The sequence below is a fragment of the Equus asinus genome, chromosome 3, assembly GCF_041296235.1.
Source record: "Equus asinus isolate D_3611 breed Donkey chromosome 3, EquAss-T2T_v2, whole genome shotgun sequence".
Classification (NCBI taxonomy): Eukaryota; Metazoa; Chordata; class Mammalia; order Perissodactyla; family Equidae; genus Equus; species Equus asinus.
Window position 1 is genome coordinate 141,015,576 of NC_091792.1, and position 24,919 is coordinate 141,040,494.

The 24,919-nt window shown below is 40.2% G+C and overlaps 1 long non-coding RNA gene across 1 annotated transcript; it reads right to left on the reverse strand.

Annotated features, from left to right (window-relative positions):
- Positions 1–3,030: 3,030 nt before the first annotated feature.
- LOC123284281 (uncharacterized) lies at positions 3,031–20,713 on the reverse strand. Its single transcript, XR_006525108.2, has 3 exons — positions 20,591–20,713; positions 4,403–4,503; positions 3,031–3,476 (listed from the first exon to the last, which is right to left on the reverse strand). It is a non-coding gene; the product is annotated as an uncharacterized lncRNA (long non-coding RNA).
- Positions 20,714–24,919: the final 4,206 nt, after the last annotated feature.

Consider the following 24,919-nt stretch of genomic DNA (forward strand, 5'->3'; position numbering starts at 1 on the left):
AGCACCTGCGTTCCGCCGGCGGAAAACGACCTGCGCGGGGGAGCTTTTCATTCTGTTGTTCCTGCTTAGTCTCTGGTTGCAACAGCGCCTCTGATGCACGAGGGGAAGTCAGAGAGTTGTGTATTTTTGTGTTTTATTATAAAGGATCATTCTTCTTCCGCCTTAAAATCTCTGCAGAAACAGGGCAGTGACATGGCAAATTACTCCCAAGAACTGTCAGACTCTGACACCAGCTTTGTGGCCTTGGGCGAGGTGCTTACATTTCAGAACTCACTTTCCATCTCTGTAAAATAATCCCTGATTCACAAGATGTTGTGATGATTAGCTGAGGTAATAATTGTGAGGGTGTCCGGCACTGTATGTAGCACTCCACTTTATTTCCACTTCTTCTATTTTTATTCTTCTATTATATTCTCTGGGTTCTTATGACAGGAATAAATAGACAAGGTCTTCTCATCTAATAGCTGGGACTTAACCCAGAAGCATGTATTGATCGGTTTTCTGCGAAGCATTGGCAATTCAAGGATGACTAAGGCATTGTCCCAGGCTTCAAGGAATGTACCATCTAGATTCCGATTCTTCCATGTATTCAGTCATTTATGCATAATTCATTCAGCTTTCAAGTTATTGAGCATTTACGTACAGGAAAACGTTCAGGCACAAAGGTAGATAAAACGTGGTTCTTGCGTTCAAGGAAACATATCACAGATTTTTAGGAGAACTAGAAGTAACTGATTTAACTAATTGAATGGCATTCCCAAAGAACTGGAAAAAGGCCTATGGAATAATACACGCATTAGAATAACCTCACCAAAATTATCAAGAATTAATTTTCAATGTGTGTATATAAATATATATATGGGGGGTTTGGGTGGGGTTTTTGCTGAGGAAGATTTCGTCCTGAGCTAACATCTGTGCCAGTCTTCCTCTACTTTGTATGTGGGTCACCGGCCAGGGCATGGCTGACAAGTGGTGTAGGTCTGCACCCAGACCCGAACCCACAAATCTGAGCCACCAAAGTGGAGCCTGCCAAACTTCACCACCATGCCGTGAGGTGGGCCCCCTATGCATGTATTTTAAGCAAAGCAAAGGTAGGATTCCAAGAAAACAGACCAAGATTGCTGCAAAAACTACTCTAGCCTAACGACATTAAACTTTAATGTGCTTAGCAATCACAAGAGTTCTGATTCAATAGGCTTCTGGTGGGACCTGCTAATCTGCATTTCTGACAAGCTCCCGGGTGATTGTGACCCGGTGGTCCAAGGACTACATTCTGAATAGCAAAGGACTAGAGCAGGTAAACCATAGAAATTCAAAGGGACTGGAGTTCTGGCGTCTATGCACAACACCCTGGCATTCATACCACCACTGTACAGAATATTGTGTTTCACAGATTTCAAATAACGCATTTGGTCAGGTTTGTTGATTAAAACAACTTTGAAAAGAGGTAGGCAGGAAAAAAACCCAAAATACTTAAAGGCAATTAATGGCAGACTATAAAACATGTAGTTTCTCTACAAAACATTCTCCCACACCTCGGAATTTCTCAAACTTGCAGATGAATAAATCTTCTCAAATCTTTACAGTCTCTCCATTCCAACATCCGACCCATCCGTCAATCTCTGTTCCAACCCTCACTTTGAACAAAAAAGGAAAACTATGGAGACAGTTCTTTTGAGATTGAAAGTGGTGAGGTGATTAATAACTAAAGAGATAAGGATGCTTAGGTTGAGGAGGGTCATAAAGCATAGAGGAGAAAAAAGATGAAACTGTGGGGAGCAGAAGAAAAGGCATTGTGCCTGGATTCAGAAAATAGCCTGGCTCCCTTCCTGCTTTGTACCCTTGGGATTGCATGAGTCCCTCGCCGTCAGAGCTTCAGCTTTCTCATCTGTAACAAGAGGGTAAAATATCCACCTTAGGGGACGTTATGAGGAACAAATGTACCCAGTATTACAATATCAATAAATATCAATAAATTAAATATTAAAATTGAGATAAGTAAATAAAAATAATGTCCAGTACTATTGACAAGGGAATGGAAAGTAACTAAATAAATGTGGCAATATATGTGAAAGTGCCCAGCACAATTCTTTGCACAGATAGAGGCTTTAAAAAGTTTCTTTTTTAAGGAGAGAACAATTTTCAGTCTTAATGCAACAGCTAAGAAGTTTGGATTTGATTCTGAAGGCAAGCCTAAGCAAAAAAAAAAAAAAATCGTAACATTAAAAATTGTTTCTTACATACATAGAAGCAGGTGTATTGTAGTATAAGTCAATTCTAAAATGCCCTCTGTTCTCTTTCCCCAATTCAATTTAGCAAAACTTTTTGGAACACCTGCTCTGTGCTAGGAATGGCAAGGAATACAAAAATGAGTAGGAAGTGGTCCATTTTCTCAAGGAATTCTCACTCCCAAAGAGATGGTGAGGCCAGCACACAAAGAGCTTTAATGGTAGACAGATAGACAGACACTTGTAGTTTCTCACCCGTGTATCTGGAAATCTTATTCCTTTAAAGTCATTGTCCATAAGAAACAGAAGGTGCAGATTCTCATCTTCATCCCACAAGGGAAAACTTTGCCTTGGAAATCCTTATTCTACCCAGAGTTGGGGGGAGGGATTGGAAAACACTCTATTTCTGACATTTTAGAATGAACCATGACCCAGCCTAGAAGATAAATGGCAAAAGGGATCCAATCTAATCTGAGTGATTAAAACTATATAAACAGAGACAAAAGTAAAATAGCTGCAGAGAGAGCTCTCCTCAAAATTCCCTCAAATTCAGAACAAAGCCACTTCTGGGCCAACATGAGTAAGACTCTGGGCCCAGTTCTGCCTTTCTCAGATCTGCTCTGCTTTGATCTATTTTACATGTAATGTTGTGTCGGATTTCACTGCGGGTGAGGGGTGGGGGGATACATTTGAAAACCACTGACTAGTGGCGTCACATGAGCAAGGATGTGGACCACATCAAAAACTCCCTGCGAGCCTAACACAAAAATGAGGCACACTTCAGAGTATAGTGGAACATGTCTTTGCTTTATTCATATGAGTGTGGCTTGCATAAACTCTACAATCTACAGTGAAAAGTATTTTCAGTTGTTTTAGAAGGAAACACCACTTTTAGCTTGCTGGATCTGCAGAATAGATTGTACTGTGTGTTGTTAGGAAATTACTTAAAGTAAATAAAAATGATTATGTGTGCCGTGTGTATCATAAATGTCACAGGCCTCACTGTCTTCGGGAATAAATGAGCTCATAGTGATATCCATTACCTGTCACTGGATAGTTAGCCCCCACATATTGGAATGAGGCCTCAGGCTCCTCTTCAAAGTCTCTTCCTATTACTTCTGGGAGTTCTCAGGAAGTGGCATCTGTGTACTTCGGAAAAAGTCTCCTTGTGATCTGCTCTGCCTTCTTTAGGGATCTCAGATGCCCCAAAGCCACTGTCCAGGGTGCTGCTTCTTGGTCCTCCCAAAGCTGCAAAAACCCAGAGGTACTTAAATCCCAAGGCTCACAAAAAAACTTCATGAGCAAAGACCCTTCTGATTCTACTTGCCACTTCTTTTTACAAAGGAGATAATACTTCATTTCTGACTCCCAGCCGAGTGTCAGACCATGCTGTCCTTCACTTTCCCCACTTGTCCATCACTTCCCACAAATGCCTCTGGCCCCAGGCAATTGTGTGCCAGTGGGGTTTGGTGGGGGGGTGGATTGGGCTATTGGCTCCATGAACAATCCCAGGGATTGTGTTGACTTCATGCAAAATATAAAATTCACAGGAAGAAATGCAAATAACAACGGTTTGAATGATAGGATATATATTATTACCAACAAGTCTGGAGGGGTGTACCAAAGTTGGTTTAATGTCTCAACAACATTATCAAAAATCTAAACTCTTTTTTTCTTTTCCACTCTGCCATCCTTCACATGTTGGCTATCACTGTCCAGCTTATTGCTGCAGTCTTAAGGCGCCTGCTGCAGTTCCAAATACCACATTCTCCAACCTCTGTCTACAAAGGCAAGCCAGAAGGGGACAAAGTAAGGGTTCTCAATGACTGGGTATGTCTCTCTTTTTTGAGGAAAGACTATTGTTCCAAGAAGCCACCAAGAAAACTTCCCATGCATTTTATTGCTTGAAGCCATGTCCCATGACCACGTCTAGCCACAAGAGAGTCTGGCAAGAAATGTTCTGGTATTTTATCCTCAATCCTGGGAGGAAGATGAAATAGAAGAATGGCTTATTGATTCTATTGTGTTGTCCAAAATGACTTCAGTGTAAGATTGGTACTTGTATGAACCAAGATATGAACACTTGTAAGTGAGCATCCTGGACTGATATTTGGACCAATCAGACCACAAATAAATTAAAGTACTTAGAGTTAGGCAATATCCAGATCACTTACCATTCACACAGGGTTGATTGTGTGCAGTCCAGGACCCAGAATCTAAATTATAGCACTTATCGATGTGGCATTTTCTCAGTATCATGGTGACATTCTAAAAGCTAAAAACAAATAAGAATGACGCATTTGTAAAACAAGGTTTATGAGTAAAAGATTATGTGACAAGAACGGAATATTTGGAGTGTTATTGTAAAAAAAAAAAAATACAAAAATCAGTGACATGAGGAAAACAGCTTGTTCATAAATGACTTTTGACAAAGGCTTCCCAATATCTAGAGGTCATTCTACTGGAATTCTAGGTTATTCTCTCTCATTGTATAAGCAAAAGTGAACATTGGAAATAATCTATTCTTTCATACAATATGTACTTCTTGGGGGCAAAAGACATTTGCTGCTGCAATGTCATGTCCTCGTTTCTCCAGGCACGTCCTGTAGGTTTCAGGTAACACAATAGAACAGGATCTACTCAGCTCATTTTCTCCTCAGTTCTCTAATTACAACTCTGTCTTCTTATCTCCCCATCCAAACTATACCACACACACACACACACACACATGCGCGCGCACACACATTTCTACTCCAGCATGTCTCCTTTTTCATTGCATTTTCCTACTTTATATGGCTTTTCCTCCATTGCCTCCTGGGAAATTTGCATACCACCTGCCATCTTTTTTTTTGTTCCAGTTTTCTTGATGGTATGGCAACATGTACAAGGCAAGCATATATATGAGAATAAGACAACTACAATATTAAGTGCTTCAGATCAAATTGAAGGTTGCAGTGGGGTCTGTCCCTAACCATCATGGAAGGTAAAAGTCATCCATAAGGATGCAGATGGGGGACTATGATTAAGTTATGGACCTAGAAAGAATATCAAAACCCAAATGTCAGAGGCCCTGTCATCTGGGAGCAGAGCCAGTGAGGAGCAGCACTCAAGGGCATAGCCTGCAGACCCACTGCAGATGCTGTTAACAGGAGTGGGCCTGAGGAAGAGGCCAATGGGTCTGTTGCCAGGACTTAAGCTTGAGACAAGCTCTGTGCAGTGGAAGGAGCAAAGCCATGGACTGGAACAAAGTGGGTGTCTTGACAAGGATAAACCTTTCAAATGGGAAATTGAATTAAATGTTTGATACAGAGCAGAAGAGAGGAAAAAGACAGGCTACACTAAAACAATGGTTCTCAGACAGCTCAAAATATCCTTGAGTTCTCATGCTTTATCTCAAAAATTCACAACACTATGCAGGTATTCCTAAACTGGCCTGCATTTATTTTAATATAGAAATGTTTTTAAAATGCAGTATCTAGAAAATTAATGCACCATTTGTATCCTTGGTTTTCAGCACACTCCCTGGCACACAGCTGAATGCCCCCATAGCATACAGTGTCCCAGAGGTCAAGGTGGCATTGAACCTAATAGCCCACAGCTGTTCCTTATTCATTAACGTACATTGTTTCTCATTCCTTTCCTTCCCTGTCCAACTTCCCCACTCCCCTACTGAGATCATCCCCAATTACACTATTTTCACTCAAATTCTTATTTCAGAGTCTTCTTCTAGGGGAACCTAACCTAAATCTAGTACTTAATATGGTGCCTGGAAGGTAGCAGGTACTTCTTAAGTGCTGGTCAAAGGAAAGAATGACCATGTCCAATTTTCTCCAGGTGGGGCTGGTTGGCTGGAATCTTGCAACTTTAAGCCCATCCTTCCAGCCCACCAGAGTCTTCCAAACTTTACATCTTTGCACTAGAGAAGAAGAATGACAACAGAGGTATTATGAGTAGGATTCTCCAGAGGACCAGAACCAATAGGAGATTAGATAAACATAGATATAAATATATGGATATATTTATTTTAAGAAATTGATTCACATGATTGTGGGGACTGGAAAATCTGAAATCTGTAGGGCGGGTCAGCAGGCTGGAAGTTCAATAAGAGTTGATGTTGCAGTCTTGAGCCAAAAATCCATAGAGCAGGAGGCTGGAAACTCAGGCCGGATTTCTTGGTTACAGTCTTGAGGCAGAATTCCTTCTTCTCCAGGAAACCTCAATTTTTGCACTTACAGTCTTCAACTGATTGGATGAGACTCACCCACATTGTGGAGGGTAATCTGCTTTACTTAAAGTTGACTGATGATAGATGCTAACCATACCCACCAAAGTCCTTCACATCTGGATTAGTGTTTGACCAGATGACTGGGTACCATAGTCTAGCCAGATTAACACATAAAATTAATCATCACAAGAGGTATCCATCTTCTTAACACAGTTCTGTAACAGCCCTTGTCCTAGCCACACCTCCCTCCACAGGGTCCCATTCTACTTTGACCTCTTTGTCTCCCTAACATCCTGACTGTCCATATAGCCCTTCCATTGTGAATTTCTGTTTTACGGGGCTCTTTGGCTCTTTACCCTGCTGCATTGTTCTGTTCCTGGTTTGTCCCTGCTGAATTGGACTCCATTCTTGGGGACTGACCTCTTGAGCTAGGTCCAGAGCCCCTTCCAGGGTGCCCCTTGACAGGCATCTGGGTCCAGTGGTCCACTGTACAGGGTCTCAAATGAGGTGTGAGAGTCTCTCCAGATTCTCCAAACAAAACAAAGTTTAATTCATGGAACTAAACATGAAATATATGTCAAACAGCACTTTTGTTAAGAGAAAGGGAAGGTGGCAAAATCAAATTGCAGCCCCTAGTGGGGAGGGGTGGCTGCGATTCACCACTAGGATTTTAGTCAGACCATTTTTGAGTGTGTGTGTGTGTGTGTGTTTGATGTTACTCAACATCAAAACATACTGGAAACACTTTAAAAGAGTATCATTGACACATTACATCAGATAAATAAATGTTTCCATCTCAGCTGACTCATTTGCTGGAACAAGTTCACTTGACAATACAAATAAAGAAAGGGGACAGCAAATGTGGATGGTTGAAAAGCACATTTTAAGGTTTTCAGGATATGAGTAAAGGTGTAAATGTTTTATAAATTTTAAGAATTACTTTTTCTATTCCTGCAACATGGACTATCAGAATTAGAACAAACCGGGGAAGTCAAAAGCTTCATTTCCTTTTGACAAGAGTGAAATTTGCTCTTTCCAAGAGTACGGTTAAGAGAATTGCTTTAAATCACACAATAATATGAAGACAGAGCTCCAAGTTCTCACCCAATTTTTCTGACAATGCATCCCTTGCGTGCCCATGATTCCAGAATGTTAATTTTTGGTGTATGTGTTGTCATTGTCTTTTTTCTTTCTTTTTCTTTTCTGTCTTTCTTCCTAGCTCCAGAGCTGCAGAGATTCAACATGGAGGGAAAGAAACTAATATCATCTCATTTAACCCTTGTAACACCTCATAAGGTAGGGATTATTTTCTCTAAATTTTACAGATTAGTAGACCAAAACTTGAAAGTTGGATAACTTGTTAAAAGTCAATATAAGGTTGTTCAATAAACAATAAACATAGCTGGGATTTGAACCCCGCTTGTTTAGCATCACATTTCCCCTCTGGGACAACTGAGCGTAATTTTTGCCTCGAAGATATTCTGGTCCCATTTTTGTCTTATAAGCCTAGCTAGTGATAAAAATGACAACTCCAGAAGTTTTCAGTAATCCTCCCTTTTAATAATGATAAATTTGAATTTGAGAACTTCTATTGACTAAAGAGGTTACAAAGCATAAAAGGGGAGAATATTTCCTTCTATTCATTGTGCATTTCTGCACATCTCCATAAGAAGTTCCTCTGGACATCTTCTAATATCTTCCTCTACATTAATACTTTCTAGGCATTAGAAAGATAATAAGATTTTATTAAATCTCAGAGATGCAATTTTGAAAATGTAAGAAACATCATTAGTAGGAAAAAAGGAGTGTGGGACTCTGCAGCTATGTAATACTATTTTGATCTATTCTTCTTGAAAATGTATAATGTTTTCTTAATGAATGGATGGACCTAAGGGTCAGTTTTGCTATTCTTCACTTCAGAGGTAATAACAAAATTCAAGGAATTATTAGTTTTGTATCTGAGAGCAATTATTCCTTCAAGCTATTCTTTGATTTAAATAGGTTTTATTAGACTTTGAAGTGTGTTGGCATTTATGAAAGAGACTATTGTTTCGCTAGAAAGATTTCTGTTAGCCCAGTATTTCTCTTTAGCAACTAAATGACCTGATCAGAGAGACTGGGATATTGCCAAGTTAAAAAAAAAATATTTGGAGAAATCTGATTTAAATTTAAATGAGGTTCATCTTTAGGCTCTGCAAAGGGAGGAGATCATCTGTGCAGAAGAGTATAGTGATCTTGATCTTGGGGCTTGTAGTCTAAGCCCCTTAGTGCTTGTGGTTAAATACAGATACTAGGATCTACCACTTACTAGCTGTGAGATCTTGGGCACTTTTCTAAGGCTCTTTATGCCTCAGTTTCTCATCTATAAAATAGGGAAAATACTACTTCCTACTTCATAAGGTTATTATGAGAATTAAACAAGTCACTGAGTATCAAGTGCATGGAAGCATGCGTGGTCCCTGGTGGGCCTCAAGGAATGTTTCAACCAGAGCTTTTCAAACTTTGGTGGATATTAGACTCTCCTAAGGAACTTGATAAACATGCAAAGACCAGAGCCCTATTCTACCTCAAGGAGCCTAGGCCTTTGTGTTCATTAACTTTCCAGGTGATTATGCTACACATCAAAGATTAAGAACCACTGGTTTAGACAACAACAATAAACATTTGTTCATCTTTTACATATACCAGGCGTTGTACTCAATGCCAAAGACAGAGAGAAGAATGCATCAGTCTGGCTTCAGTTGCAAAAAACAGAAACCACTCTAGCTTTCTTAATCAGAAAGAGATTTTATACAGACCATTGAATAGTAGGAAAGACTTGAGGAACAAGTCCTAGACTAGGGCTCCAGAAATGACTCTCAGAACATTTTCAACGTGGCCCACCAAGGCGGCTGCTACCTCAGGGAACTGTTGAATTTGAGGCTATGCTGCCTTGGCTGCCATCTAGCAATCAAGAGTCTCCCTCGACCACCACCACAACTGTCTCTCAACACCCTCAAAGCTAGGGACTGGAGGCGAGGATGCTGCTGCAGAGCAACCCAGCACCTTTATGACTGTGCTTGTCCCAGCCACACCACAGCAGCCCAAAGACAGCCCCTGCCTCACTTCCACCTTCCAAATCTCCCTTGAGGGCATCTAATTGGGGAAACTAGTTTACATTCAAGCCCAGAAAAGAACATTTTAAGATCTCTGGCCTCTATAGTACAGGAGGACACACTAGAAGGAGGTTGGAAGGGATGCTGCGTGCCAACCTACCATTTCCACTATGGACGAATGTATTAGGCAGCTAAGGCTGCCATAACAAAATACCCACACCAGGTGGCTTAAATGGCAGAAATCTACGTCTCACTGTTCTGGAGGCTGGAAGTCTGAGATCAAGGTGTTGACAGGTTTGGTTTCTCCTCAGGCCTCTCTCCTTGGCCTGCAGATGGCTCTTTCTTGCTATTTCCTCCCTTGGCCTTTCATCTGTGCAGGTGCCCACCCCTGGTGTCTCTTCCTCTTCTTATAAGGACATCAGTCCTACTGGATTATGGCTTTACTCTTGTGACTTTATTTAATCTTAATTACCTCTTTAAAAGCCCTGTTTCCAAATACAGTCACATTGGGAGTTAGGGCTTCAACATTCGAATTTGGGGGAGACACAATTCAGTCCAAAACAATGAGTAAGACAGGCTTTTGCCCTGGAAGAATTTGCTCCAGGAGCAAAGGTTATAAACACAGCTGCAGGTACTAAGTGCCACAGCAGAAGTAGGTAGAGGTTATGACAAAGATATAGCACAGGATGTAAGTGAACCTTGGACAATGAGTTACATGTGTCTGTATAGACCTTGCAAGTGAAATCCTTATCCTTATTAATTCTTCTTCCCCATTCCTGATGTAGAGTTCTAGTGCAAACTCAAGTGCCTAATAGGGAGGAAAGGAGACGGTATAAAACGTTGCCTGTGGGAGATTGCTGCATTCTGCACAAATCTCCACCCCTTCAACTTCAGGAGCAACCTGGTGGCTGATGGGCTGCAGGAAGGGAGGCAAGACAGCTGTGCTCATCAACACTTTGCTGATTGATTTAAAAATACATAATAAAAGGTGACAATTTTAAACACTCACTAAGAAGCAGGTACAGTCCTAAGACTTTTACATGTTTGGCTCCTTTAAACCTCATCTCAGAATTATCTACACTTCCCAGAATTTGAATCTAAGCTGTTTCCAATGATTGGGCTCTTATTTACAGTGACAGGAAGATCCAGATCCTCTGCCTTCTGACCCATCCAGGATTCTAGTTCCTGGGGATCACTTCAGGGAGCATTCCAACACTGTGGTTCAAACCTTCTGCCCAGGGCCAGCCCCGGTGGCCTAGTGGTTTTCACCATACTGAGCTTTGGCAGCCCAGGTTTGGTTCCCCACTTGTCTATTTATGGTTTTCAATTTTTGCTTTCTTTTGAATTTTTACCTGTAAAATTATTTAAATTAAATCATTTAGTAATTAATTAATAATCATTCAGTTTTCTTCTTTACTTTTCAATCATCTGGCTCTGCATGTTTTATTCAGTCTTGTTTTTGAGTTATTCTTTTTCCAATTTCACTTTTTGTCTTATAGGACCTTTCTCCTTTGCATGGCAACTTGGAACTTAGTTTTCATTCCAAAGGAAAGAGAGATGATGAAGGCCATGTGTCTTAGGCTTTCAGATATTCATTTAACAAATATTTATTCAGCGTCTCTTATGTGCCAGGCTCCCTCTGAGACGCTGGAGATCCGGCAGTGAACGGGATCACCAAGGAATCTGATCCTACAGTGCTTACACCCCATGGAGAAAATGCACCGGAAAGACATAAGCAAATTCTTTTTTTACAAAGGGTAATTTTAGATAATCATAGTTCTTTGGAAGAAAACAAAACATTGTGAGGGGGGAAGGTGTCTGACATGTGGATTGGGTGGTCAGGAAGGCACCCAAGGCAGGGACATTTGACAAGGCTGACCCAGGTTATTTAATCATTGACATCAAATTATATTCATCATCCAAATAATGAATACAAACTTAAAGGTAACTGTTGCTTGTGTGAACAAAGGAAACACAGCCCAAGCTGCCAGTGGTTGGAAGTTTGGCAAAGGTTCTGAAGACTGATGAATAGATGTGGGTAAGAGCTGACCTTTCTCATTTAGCACAATCGCCGGCTTCGTGTGTTTTTTTCCCTCCTGTTTTCTGGGCACCAGTGATTTCTTTGCTGAACCCTGGGGACAGATGCGTGTGAATCCTTGAAAATGAAAGTTATGTGTGGATGCCCCTTCCTGTTAGTAATTGGTAGAACTCAGGACTCAGTGTTCCAGAGACCCTGCCCTTATATCGAAATGTTTCAAATGACTGTCCTAATGAGCACTTACCTTTAAAAGACACCTCATTATGCCGACTGTATGCTGGCTTCTGATTACAAATTGTGGCTGGATTGCTTCAGTCCTTTCTCTTACGTGATATTTTCCTTTCAACTAATTTTTGATTGTATGAGTTACGCTGTTTCATATCCAACTAAGCTATGTTCTTTCATTAAGCTAGTAATCATCAAAATCTGTGCTTTAAATTTCCAATTATATTCCAGGTGGAAATAAATTGTTCTTCGACTATGCCCATGACTGTTAATCTGGATGACAAAAAATTCAGGCAATTACAAGATACTTGCAAACAGCAATATGTTTGTCGTGATGTAGCCAAAACAGCCAGACAACTGTCTGTTTGGTTTGGTTTTTGGGTTTTTGAGCTTTTTCCCAATTTTCTTCCAGAAGAATCAGTGTAGATGCAACCAAGGAAATCTTTGAATTGTAAATGCTTTAATTTTCATGGCAGATTACAAGTTTCTACAACCAACATGAGTCATCAGGCTTCTCAGAAAGAACAGTTCCTCTAAAGACCAGGATCCTGGTTTCTCAGGCAGTTTTCTTAGGGATTCTTTGACATTAATCTTGAATGTAACCTTTGCTCTTTAAGATAAGCTTCTGAATTTTAAACACAAAATGGAAATACTTAATGAGGAAAACATAAAACAAACAGCTGATTCAGGTTTCATTGGCTTGATCACTCAGTTAAGCATTTTTCTTCCTTGTAAGGCCAAGCAAAACAAAGGGGAACTGAATGGAAAAATCCAGCTCTTAGAGTCTAACACATCTTCTGAGAGCATTTCCAGTGATCTCATGAAGGCTGGGAAAAAATAACTTAGCCTCCTCTCCTCTTCCAGAATTGGATTTGCTCCAAAGGAACCATGCCAGTCAACATTCTCTAGGTTTGAAGTATAAGGGATAAATGTCTTTCTGGAGCCACCAGTGGCTTCTAGGTTTGTTTTAAAATGGTGCCGTGTGGTATAGTGGACAGAGACGTAGACATGGATTCGGGGTATCCAGGCTCTCATTCTGCTTCTTCTCCAAAGTAGGTGTGTGGCAATTGGGGTCTCAGTCCACCATCTGAAAAGATGATATGGCTAAACAAGATGATCTTTAAGGATCTATCAAAAATCTATGATGGTGCAAGGCTAACAAGGAGTCTGGCAGCTCAACAATACTGTATTATAAGGAAGGACATCTTTGACAATGTGATGAAAGAACACAGTGTTAAAGAGAACCTGCTGACTTTTCTAGTATTCTGCTATATATTCAATTTCATGAATATACAGAGAATTATAAAAGATTAATGCAATTAATGATGAATCTAGAGACAAAAGATAATGATTATGTTAGACCAAAACAACACATTGACGGGCACTGGAATAGTAACGTCTCCTACTGCTCAGATGTAGTTCAGCTGGATTTACGGAACAACAGAAACAACAACAAAAGCATACTGCACCTGGCCAGTGTCTAAATAACAACAAACACCTCAAGAAACTTTCTTGATCAGCTCAATGTTTAGTCCTCACCTTATCAGCTTTCTTGATTATTAAAGCATTTGGATCTTGTTGCTTTAACTAAGCAGAATGATTTAGACTTTCTTGTTCACAATTTTCTCATCAATAAAATAAGGGGTTTGGCCAAAATAACTCTAAGATTTTCCCAATCTCTAAAATTCTAGGAGTCCACATTTAGACAGTTTGACAACTTGGGTTCTAATTAATTAAATTCAACCAATCTGAGAAATGTATGCTATCACCTATGCAGATCCAGAGAGAAGAATATGCTGCCAGAAAGCAAAATGGCTTCCTAAATAGTTTCATTTCAGGGATATCAAAAAGGACACTTCAAGTCCTGTGCCCTCCCTTCCCCCAGAAAACTTCTCTCGCTGTCTGACCTATAGAATTACTGATTCATCTGTTTAACTTAAGACTTTATCTTCTGGTGAAATACAAATGCCTCTGGAAAGGTCACACATTAAACATTATCAGTCACTTTTACCTTTGTTGAGATGAATATTTTTTTCACTTTGACCCTGCTTTATTTCATAAAGGATTTGAAGCTGCTTACTGGGAATGGGTTGAGCAAATGCATTTCTGAGATCAGATTTGGTAAAACCCCATAGGGGCCAGGCGAGAACATGAGAAGGAGGGTGCCACCAACAAGAAAAGCTCTATGTAAATTGCAAAGTGCTGTAAAAATATTAGAGATTGGTATTAATAACAGGGGAAGCTGGATGGTTAAAGACCAACCTTGCTCATTTCCCAATGACTCAGTCTCCTACTTCAACTGGTCAAATTATTCTTCATTCTTCTTATGGGGCTTAATGTTCCTTGTCTAATTCTTTGGACACTTCGTTAGAAAAAGAAATCCTTCATAATATGCTGTTTACCTTGCTCATGTTGCTTTCCAATTTCCTGAATGGCATAAAATTCTGTTAGGCACTTTGCTGTCTGGGACCACTATTTGCACAGTCTCATGATCTGCCCTATTTCCTGGAAAAGCAAAGATCTTTTCTCTGTTTTTGCATAAATAGGTGTCTATTAAGCTCAGGAAGGAAAAAAATGGCTAATTTCAAATGGTTCTCTCAATGTGGCCAGAGCTGATTGTAGGAAAGTGGATCGTTCTGCCATAAAACAGCAAAGAAAAATCATAGCCTGTTTTCAAAAGAACAAATTTAGTCAAGCACAAAAACTCAAGAAACTTCTAAATTGTACTGTACAGATTATATTTTGTTTAGGTCACAAAGCTAGCATAACCTTGATAAAGAAAAAGAAAAAGAAAACTTTAAACCCTGAGAATTAGACTGAAAATATCTCACCTTACTGAAGACGCCAGCCCAAAAAGGAGATCTACTACTGAGTTGGAGAGCCAGAATGAGAAGCAGACCTCTTGAGGTGGCCTTTTGGACCCTGTCAGTAGAAACTAATCTTGAACAAGTAATTAAAATATTCTGTTAAGAAACCGTTTTACCATTATGTTACTATTGGCTTGAATTTTCAGTCTCGAAAACAGGATTGTGGAATCAATATTGAAGGCTCTATTTGTATGCATTTATCTTATTCAAATAAAATTAAAGCCTCAGTGTTATTTAGTATAAGGATTGTGCATATTTGGTCTATGTGTTCTCTGGCCACGTTGCACCCTCAGTGTGAGAGGTGTCCCGGGGGAAGGGTTTCAAGAAGGGCTGACCATGGGAGACTTGGGTATTTCACTTTCAGTGGTTTTGGACACATGGACTTGAGCTGGGGGAAGTGGATCTACAAATTGCGTGCTCATGTTTCAACTAAATCAACCCTCACAAATGGGCCAATGACAACAATGACAACAAAAAGATACCTTTAAAGAAATCATAGACAAACCATATGGTATTAATAATGTAAGGACACACACAAAATGGCAAAGCTGTTATTTTTTGACTCACTAGTACAAACCTTTGTCAACCACATGATAATGTAGAACATTATAAAAAACAATGATATGACTAGAAGTTGGCCATCTTCCTCGAAAATATCAATGTCTATTTGAAATATAGGTTAACATCTGCTCTTATAAATGATGACCCTCACCTTAAATGTATCTTGTCGTTTGTATATAGTTATTGGTAGTCTTGAGGCATCACAATGTGCAAGACCCATAAAAATCAAGCAGGCAAGGAGGACTCTGGAAAGATGGCAGAGTAGGAAGTACCAGGAATCTGTGTCTCGCTCAGACAACAATTACTCCAGCAGAACCTGTCTGATGAAAGTATTTTGGAACTCTGGCATCTATTGAAGTCTTGCAACTTCCAGGGGAGTACTTGCATGGTAAATTTCAGTCAGTTTCAGCTCTTAGCTCAGCAGCCGCTGCTCATTACCCACTCTGGGCAGGTAGCTGTGCACGTCTTCCTGGAGCTGCTTGCATGCAGCTTGTAGGAGCCAGGGTGGGCAATAAGGACCATGTTCTCCAAAGACTAGGGATCTGTATTCTGATTCTGATTGCTGCTTCTGATGACAGAGGTGCAGACACAGAGGAAGTCACTGTTGTTGCTCCTCCCTCTATTGTTGCAAGCCGTCTCCCTCTGGAGCTGAAGTGACTTCCAGGGAATTTAAAGAACTAGAGCCTTTGTTTTCTCTCTCTATTTCTCTCTTTTTCCTCTTTTTTGGAGCCAGACATTAAAGACTAGGACATTCAAAAGCAGCCGCATACATGGGGAAAATTAGAAAGTCACCACACATGCCCAGGGAAAGGCGTATGCTTAGAAAAGACCTAAAAAGGCCTCAAGTTTACACCTCAAGCTGATCCTTGGCACAGATACAGCCTACAGCAATCAAAACAAAACAAAACCCAGCAAAACCTAGGGAAGGGGAAGAATCTGATTTCCAGAGTTATCACATTATTTAATTCCAATGTCCAGTTTTCAACAAGAAATCACAAGACATACACAGGAATAGGAAAATATTGCCCATTCAAAGGAAAAAACAAAAAACAAAAAAAACTGTTTCCAAGAAAGACCTGATGACAGACCCATTATACAAAGACTTTAAAATGATTGTCTTAAAGATGCTCAAAGACTAAAGACAGACATGGAGAAAGTCAAAAAAATGATGCACGAACAAAATGTAAATACCAAAAAAGGGACAGAAAACCAAAAAAGAAATTCTGAAGCTATAAAGTAAAATAACTGAAATAAAAAATTTACTAGAGGGATTCAAAGACAACTTTGAGCAGGCAGAAGAAGGAAATAGCCAACTTGAAGATAGGACAATGGAAATTATCATATCTAAAGTATATAAAGAAAAAAGATTTTAAGAAAGTGAACAGAGCCTAAGGGAACTATGGGACACCATCAAGGAGAAGAGAGAAAAAAGAGGCAGGGAGATTTTTTTGAAGAAACAACAGCCAAAAACTTCCCAAATATGATGAAAGACATGAATAAAAACATCCCAGAAACACAGGAAACTTCAAGCAGGATGAACCCAAAGAGATCCAGACTGAGACACATTATAATCAAACTGTTGAAAGACAAAGAAAGAATCTTGAAAGTAGAAAGAGAAGTAAGTTGTCACATGCAAGGGATTCTCAATAAGATTACCAGCAAATGTCTCCTCAGAAACGTTGGAAGCCAGAAGGCAGTGGGCTGGTATACTTAAAATACTAAAAGAAAAAAAACCTGTCAATCAAGAATCCTATATCTGGCAAAACTGCCCTTCAGAAGCGAAGGAGACCTTAAGACATTGCCAGATAAACAAAAGCTGAGGGAGTTCATTATCTCTAGACCCTCCCTGCAAGAAATGTTAAAGGGGGTCTTGCAAGTTGAACGGAAAGGACACGAGACAGTAACTCAAAGTTGTAAGAAGAAATAAAGATTGCAGTAAAGGTAAATACATGGGTAAGTATAAAAGCTAGTGTTATTATAACTTTGGTTTGTAACTCCGTATTTTATTTTCTATATAACTTAAGAGACCAATTCATTCAAAAAGCCCAATTATTAGTTCAAGTTTTTGGAAACACAATGTACAAAGATGTAATTTTGTGACATCAACAACTGAAAGTGGTGGGGATGGAGTTGTAAAGAAGCAGAGTTTTTGTATGTTATTGAAGTTAAGCTGGCATAAATTCAAATTACAGTGTTATAACCTTAGGATGTTAAATGTAACCCCCATGGTAACCACAAAGAAAATAGCTACAGAATATATACACAATAAGAAATGAGAAGGGAATTAAAACATTTCACTACAAAAATCAATTAAACATGAAAAATCAAATAAACATGGGTATGCAGGAAGTGAGGGAGTGTACAGTTCAGTGATTTAATAAACATTCATATTGTTGTCCAACTGTCACCACCGTTACATCCAGAGCTCTTTTCCTCTTGCAGACTGAAACTCTACACCCTTTAAACAATATCTCCTCATCTGCCCTGAGCAAACATCCGTGCCCATCTTCTCCTATTTTATGTGGGACGCCTGCCACAGCATGGCTTGACAAGCGGTGCATAGGTCCACACCCGGGATCCAAACTGGCAAACCCCAGGCCACCGAAGCAGAACGTGGGAACTTAACCGCTGCGCCACTGGGTTGGCAGCAGTTAGCTCAGGGCTAATCTTCCTCAAAAAAAAAAAAAATTAAAATCGCATGCTACCACTCTAGTACTTTACAACATTTCATTAAATTGAATGATAAACATTTAGAATGCTCATATGAGATGTCTTACAACTGAAATGAAACAAGCCACACAACACCAGTGGAAACATTTTTCTTCCCATGGTGGTGAAAATGGCTGAGACAATATGTTGAAAACAATATGGCTACAAACAAATACACATTCATCTGTCAGAAAATATTTTGGAAGATGTACAAAAAAATAAAATCGCTGGGGGCCAGCCCCGTGGCCAAGTGGTTGTTAACTTCTTGTGTTCTACTTTGCGGCCCAGGGTTTCACCGGTTTGGATCCTGGCCACGGACCTGGCACTGCTCATCAAGCCATGCTGAGGTGGCATCCCACATAGCACAACCAACTAGAATATACAAGTGTGTACAGGGGGGCTTTGGGGAGGAGACGACAAAAAAGAAAAAAAGGAAGACTGGCAACAGATGTTAGCTCAGGTGCTAATCTTTAATAAATAAATAAACAAAAATAAAACTGCTGCAAAATTAAGTAAATTTGTATTAGTACAAGTGAAGTGGTTTGGGAAGTGTGCTATTCTGTCGGAGGAAAACACATACGTAGCCAGCATGCTTCACTTGACAGAGTTTTCTGGGTTCTGTTTCCCTAAAGAACAGAGGAGGACTACTTTTGTGTGTGCGTGAGAATCTCTAAGGAAAGGCATCCAGGAGAAGAATTCAATAAGGAATGATTTCCATTTAAAAAAAGAAAAAAAAAAAGGATGTTTGAGTTAAAAGCTGTGTTAGTGTAACTCCTGATGAGGCGGGAGCTTTGATGGGAATAAACAAAACATATTCTGGGGAAAGACGACAAAGATACCACTGCCCGTGGTGGGGTTTGTATGATAGGTTTTAGTGAGATGAAAAGTGACTACAAAAATCTTGGAAACCTGTGGTGAACTGAATCATTGGCCTCAATTCTTCATTCTCCTGCTAGAAAATTACACTTCAATACCCTTGACATGGACTCATGGTGGGCAGCGTGTTCTTTCCACCCTTGACTTTGGACTTAGCGTATGACTCATTTTGGCCAATGGGATGTCAGAGCCTGTTGCATGAGCAGAGGTTTAAAATGAGCCATTGCCCGCTCACTTGCTGTAGCCAGGAGAAGAATATGCCCTGAGTTGCTGCTGCCTGTTAGCCTGGAATGAGATGCATGGAACAGCCCAGAGGCAAGCCCCGTCCGTCACCCACAGCCAGAAGCAGAGTCTCCCCAGACCTGTGAGCAAGAAATAATGCTTATGCCACAGGCCACTGAGGTCCTGTGGTTGTTTATGACACAGCATCATTGCAGCTACAGTAGATTAATAAGGTGTCCCACAGACAATGCAGTTATCTCAAAGTAAAATCACTGTCAAGCTTAAAGATGATACTAATTTTTCTTTACAAAAAACATGTTATGAATCTGCTGACCTTTTCTGTGATAAGTAAATGTCACTAGAATGCTATCTAGTAGATATTTTTGAAACAAATAAATATGTTTAATCTATCCCTTCAAGGTAAACGTGATTTTTAATGATGATGAAAAAAAAGTCATTGCTTTTAAAAATATATTTATGCTATGGAGGGATCAGTTTAGAAACTGGTGTTGAGAGTTTTCACAATTATTTCATGTTGGTGCTCCAAACAACTTATGTTTGTAACTTTATGTTTGTTGATTTATGTTATTTATGTTGTTATTTATGTCAAAGCAGCCATATCTGCACACTTGAAAAACGTGGAAACTGAATTTTCTACTGCTTAAAAATCTTCTATTGAGCTTAAGATCAGTGTATTTTACTGCATATCACCCAACATCAAGGAAAGTTTTCTCCTTTTTCTTTTTTTAGAGCTTCAGTGCATGGTTGCGTATCCTAGTTGTTGGTTTAGTTCTCTGTGTGAGCCGCCACACTGTGAGGACTGACAGATGGGTGGTGTGGTTCCCTGACCGGGAAGCGAACCCGGGCTGTGGGGATGAGAGTGCCGAATCTTAACCACTAGACCAGGGCTGGCTAGGAAAATTTTTTTCTAAGCAAATAATTTCAATAGATTTTAAACCCATTTGTTAAAAATATAGATACAGGATATTGTACAGTTGGTTCACAAAACAAATGACTGACATCAGGAAAGATGAAACTTACTAACTGAATTTCAATATCAGCCCTTGCATAATTGACGGGTAGGAATGAAAAATGAGCATCACAAGGCAGATACACTATTTCCAGTCAGATCTACGTATCTTTCTGAGGTATCTTTTTTCAGCTGTGATAGACACAAAATCAAGTATCAAAATAAGCTGAAATTAGAACCAGACCTTTGAATTGCTATTATATAAAACCTTAAATCAAGGTTTTCAAAAATAGTGAAGCATATTCAATCACTTTGCTGCCACTAAAAATACTATTATTACTATTAATAATATGTAGCAATGGATATAAATAATATTTTAAGTGTGAAAATTTATGTATAAATAAACTGTTTTATTTTTATATCATTTTACATGTCCATTTTGCCCTATTTTATAATGTAATAATGATACATGTAAGCAATTTATGAATAAGTAAACATACTTGTATCCAAAGTAAACCCTCAAAAATATTTTACCACTAGGAATGGCACAACCAGAAGTTTCAAGACCACTCACCTAAAAGATGTTCATTTTTCTTACGTCTGTGGGTTCACACCTATGCTCTTCCTCTCCAGCATCTTTAGCTCCTCTTGGTGCCTCTTCCTTTCTACTCAAGCATGCACACTTCCATCCTGCCTTGAAATCAAACACACAAGAGCATCATCGTTTCATCCTGTAACCTCCTGTAGCTGAGATTCTGTTTCTCTCCTTTTTATTGCCAAATTTCTGGACTAAGTGGGCATCAGTGATGCCTCTGTTGCTTCAATAATTGCCCCTCCATTGCTTCTTTTTGTCCTGACCACCAGCCCCAGCACACACATACACATACAGACCCAGTTTGTAAGACCCTACAAATGTGACTTCATGCCTAGGAAACTGGTGGTTTGTGTATTCCCACAGATCTTAACGCCAATTCTAAAAATCTTTCCTTGGTCCTTGACCTCCTTGTATCCAATCAACTTTATTGCCCTTCCATGTTACTTTTAAAAACTATATTCAGATAAAATCTTTTGCCCTCATTCTGCATTATTGTGGGAAATCCACTGTCTCGCCAAATATAAGCTGAAGTTTACTGAGTGAGAGACGCTCATCACCTCCGCCAACGTGGTTGTACCAGGCTGCTCTGTTAGGTACCTCTTGCCATCTTGTTACTCTTGCCCACCTGTGGACACAGCCTCCTCTTTCACTCCCCATGGCCCTGCTAACACAAGTTACTGTGAGAAATTATCACAGAGGGAAAATATATATATATCAGTCGTAAGTCAAATCCACAAATCCTAAAATTCACTGACTGTGCCCTTTCATGGGGAGCAGAGGTAGAACCGGGACTGAGGGAACATCCAATATTGGCTGTCTACCTCCTTAGCTCTAGGTGAGTCGCCATATTGCAGAGGGTCCACGCCTCAATCAGATCGGATACCTCCCTCTCATCTCTCTCTCTCTCCCAAGTTCCACATCCCTATCTCCAGCTCCATGCAGAGGAAGCGAAACTTCCCAAAGTCTCGTACAATCTCCGCCCCCAGGGAAGGCCTTGCTTTCACCTTATCACGTAAACAATTTAGTTCAGTGGTTCTCAATCCAGGCTACACACTAGAGTCACCCGAGGAGCTTTTAAAAGTTCCAGCGCTTGGACCGTGCCTGCAGAGATTCTGATTCACACGTTCTGAACTGCAGTCAGGGCGAGGTTGTGTCGTAAAAGCGCCCACGTGGTTTAACGCGCAGCCGGAGTAAAGTCCCAGGTGCTCCGCTCCCTGTTTCAGCTTCTCAATTCCGCTGTAAGCGTTGGCATTCTCTTTCGCATAGCTACAGACCTAATCACTCCCTTCTCACCAGAAGTGAGTGACCTTTACCACTTATGACATTTAACAAAATGAATAACAAGGGAATCTTTGAAATTATTCATTTTCCTTAAAGGCTGCAAAGACCCCAGACAAAAATCTTGGCTGGGCGCAAGGCGACGTGCTCAGGCTTTTCTAAGTGGGAGAGCGTTCCCTAACCCATGCGGAGACCAGTCCCAATTTGGGTCAAGAGGGATTGTGGTGATGAGTTGAGTCTCATCTATCTTCTAAAACGAAACTAGAGTTCTTGTTTTTTTTAATTTTTACCCTTTTGTGATTCGCTGTGGCAAACACTGCCATCTCTCCATTTTCACTGAAACTTTATCTTATTTTGGCTAGAGAGATGCTTGATAAGCCAAATCTCCATCCTCTGGCTCATCTCTGTTTGGTTGATCATCCGCTTCTTCCTCCTCCTACTCAGTTGAATTTGGGCTCTCCCCAAGCCTCAGTCCTTGGCTCTCAGCTTTGCTTTCTCTTCACACTTCCTCGAACAGGTTATTCATGATGATGTCAGCAATTACATCCATCCTTTGTTCTAAGTATTGTGTGCTACGCTGGGTTTACAATGCAGAGCTTAAGTCAACATGGCCCCTGCTTCATAGGGTTTACCCTCTAGTGGGAGGACACCCACCTATTCAAAAAAGGCACACAAGCAAATGTATAAATGCAAGTTGCCATAAGGTAAGGGACAGAACTCTGTAAGAGCTATTACAAAAGGATGTGCCTAGTTTTAGAGGTTAGGGAAACTGACATTTGAGCTGTAATCTAAAGGAAGAGAGGGTGAAATCAGCGTGTGCAGTGGCCTGGGGCCTCCCCAACTCATTTGGGAACTCTTTAAAGAGACATTGGGTCTCAAAGTTTTGCTGTACCCAACCTTCAGCGTCGAACTTCAGAAGTTCAATAAATATGTATTGATATAAGACTTATTCCAAATAGCAAAACATTTCTGAGGTGACTGTCTGCTGTTTTTGCCCACTCAGCCCATCTCCTCCAAGTAGAGGAATGCATCTTGCTCCTCCAATCGAGTGATACCTCTCTCCTACACCCTTCCCGGTCCCTCAGCCACTCCTCTGTGGACGGCACAGTCTCCCATTCCCCTGGCCATGGAGAATGGTGCAAGGGTGAGAAAGCAACGAGGGTGGGCCAAACGTGACCTTTCGCTAGGATTTTTGCATTTGGAGTTGAAGGGACAAAGAGATTAAAAAATATGACACTGGAGCTGCTGATGGAGAGAGTTCATCTTCAACAGGTGAGAATAAACAAAGAGAGACCAGAAAATGTGACAGACAGATGACGTAGAGTCCTGGAGCACCGGGGTCCAGTTGCAACTCCGGATGCCCCTGGACCTGCCAGGATTTCCACAAGACTTGTTTTCATCTTTGAACTATCCGTTATAGGATACACAATTAACTTCAGTCAATTTGAGTTAAAATTCCACCCCTTACCACTGATGGAGTCCTGACAAGCTGGCTCAACCCCAATGCACAAACAGATTTTAGGGGGGTCTAATTTGTTTTTAATTAATATGAAAATTGGTGGTCATTGTTGATTATAAATAAAATCAAAGGATGTAGCCCTGGAACTACAGATATGAAAAAGAGGTGGATGCAACTGTTATGATCTCACAGTCAAGAGGGGAAACGCTCGACAAATAGTTATAAAACAGCATGACAAGAGCACTGACAGAATACATACAGGAGACAATAATCCTACTACTGCATTAGAATTCCAATTTCATCTTGTCATTTAAAATTTATGGAAAATTGATATTGAAATGGCATTTGTCCCTGTCCTGTGACTACCCCCAGGAGTGTAGCGGACAAATTATTTTAAAATGCAATGCAGTTTTTAAAATATTACAATTAACCTTTCCTATTCTATGGTACGCCTATTTTCAAGTTTAAGTCAAGCAGCCAGTCCCATGCCTTTTTCTGTTGCAAAGTCAGAAATCATTGTAGAGCAGGAGGGTTTAGGAAACATCGTTTCAACCCTCCCCTCCTCTGCCAGGAATAGACTGGCTTGTGTGCTTTCTTCACCTAGTTCTCTTAAAAAGGACCCAGCGAGTCCCAGCTACTATCCTTCTACAGTGCAAGGTCCAGCGTGAGCTGCACTAAGATGCCAAGTGTCCATCTGTCCTGTGTACAGTCAACTCTTTCACAACCTGGGTCAGTGCCATTCATTTTCCCAAAAAACTGTCCCACTTGTTCCTTTTGAAGTTTATTTTTATTCTTGATGGATCATTTTCTCTTTATTTACCAAATAAAGGTGACTTTGAATCATTTATTTTCCCCAATGTGTTAACAACCAGGCTCCGTGGAGTAATCAACAAGCAATATAAACAAGCTTTAAAATGTTTTCATTCACGTAATGAGAACTAAATCATTTTGACCTCTGTCTCACAGGGTACCAATCAGCGGGATTCTCCAGGGTGACTTTCAGCCACCTGTCAGTCTACTTGTGCCACATCTTCCTGATTTAATGAGGAAAATCATTATCATCATCAGATTTTTATAAACTGCCTGAAGCAGTGCTAGGGGGGAGAGAGAGTGACATCCAGAATACCCAAACTTGAACAGCCCACGTAGGTAGCTAGAAATAAAACAAAGGATAATATATTTAACTTCCTCTTAGGGGTGGGAGTCAACTTTGAGTATATTAGCTCCGAGAAATTACTCCAACCAGATCCACTTCTAGGCACTGGGGATTTATGACTGAGTAATAGAAACCCTCTGCCTTCATGGATTTACAATTTAGTGGGAGGCAACAGACAAAAAAATAAACATATGAGTTGTATATATGACATTAGGTGGTTATTGGTCATTTTGAAGAAAATAAAACCAGGTGATAGGGTAGAGAACAATGAGAGGGGAGGTGAGGGGATTGTATTATTTTAGAAATAATGGTCAAGAAGACCATTTTTATAAAGTGATATTTGAGCAAAGTTGCTAATGGAGTGAGATATCTGGCCATGCAGATATCTGTAGGAACACTTCTCAGGCAGAGGACA